Here is a 1,084-nt window from a genome sequence, read left to right as displayed (position 1 = left end):
TGGTTGGAAACCCAGAGGGGGGCAGAGTGCTATGGATGCTCAGAGCCTGGGGAAAGGGCTTAGGGAGGGGATGGCAGGTCAGGTCTATGGGGGAAACAGAGGCTAGGGAGGGATTCAGGGTTTGGTGTGTGGCTATTCTGGGAAGTGACTTCTCTCAAGGCAGGGTGCGGACAAGACTAAGTGATCCATGGGGGATGGCTGTGACTCAGAGATGAGATACGCTCCCTGCCCCATGACCCCTGCCCAGCCCCTGGGGACTGGGCAGCAGGTATAAGCAAGGAGCAGGTTGGAGCCCTGAGCATCCAGGGGGTAGGCCCAGAGTGAGTCTGGTTCTAGATCCTTAGCCTCAGAGGCTAGCAGTGGGGCCCATGTGGGGGCAGAGGACCTGTCATGGTCTCCCACCCAGTCCTCCTGTCTAAGAGAGGCAAGCAGAATAGCAAGAAGACACCTTCTAACCATGTGGCTGAGGAAAGACACACAGATGTGGGTGCAGAGCAGACATGCATACACTGTGAAAAATCATGGCAGGGCAGGTACACAAGGACTTAGATGGAAGTACAGATACCCAGGAAGCAGACAAATGCTATACGCTAACACTTGTGAGTCCAGCTCCCACACACAGGTCCCACATCTTCTGACAAAGCAGTGTCATTAAAGACACACACAAGCTTAACCCTCAACAGTCTGGGCTTGGGCTGACCTTATTTAACCCACTCCTGGTCTCCTGGGAGGTGGCTCCTGGGAGAGGCCTGGCCAGTTCTCTTGGCAAGTGGGGGTGAGAGGTTGTGGAAAGAAAGAATGGGGGCAGGAAGCCATCCCAGGCTAGTAGGGAGCTGCTATGATGGAGTCGGGTCTGCCCAGACCAGGAGGCCTTGGGAGCTGGTATAGACCGCAGGCTGGTCAGGGTCAGAGAAAGGTGCCCGGAAGGGAGCGGGTAGGCGGGCAATGTCCAGGCCCGGGATGTGGTCAGGCCACAGGCAGCTGCTTCCCAAAACCAGAATAGCCCAGGCCTTACACAACCCGCACCCCAAACAATCTGGTGGCCTCCCCCTGCTCTTGCAGGCATCCCAGTCCTTTATACTTC

General features: G+C 56.6%; 1 protein-coding gene across 5 annotated transcripts in view; it reads left to right on the top strand.

The window, feature by feature from the left end:
- Positions 1-1,084, top strand: part of MLXIPL (MLX interacting protein like) — a 20,123-nt gene that overhangs the window by 13,063 nt on the left and 5,976 nt on the right. The window lies entirely within an intron of this gene.

This window comes from Otolemur garnettii, unplaced genomic scaffold (genome assembly GCF_000181295.1).
Source record: "Otolemur garnettii isolate 467f Iridium unplaced genomic scaffold, OtoGar3 scaffold00077, whole genome shotgun sequence".
NCBI classification, from domain to species: domain Eukaryota; kingdom Metazoa; phylum Chordata; class Mammalia; order Primates; family Galagidae; genus Otolemur; species Otolemur garnettii.
Note: the sequence above shows the minus strand (reverse complement) of the source record. Positions and strands in the feature narration are given on the sequence as shown.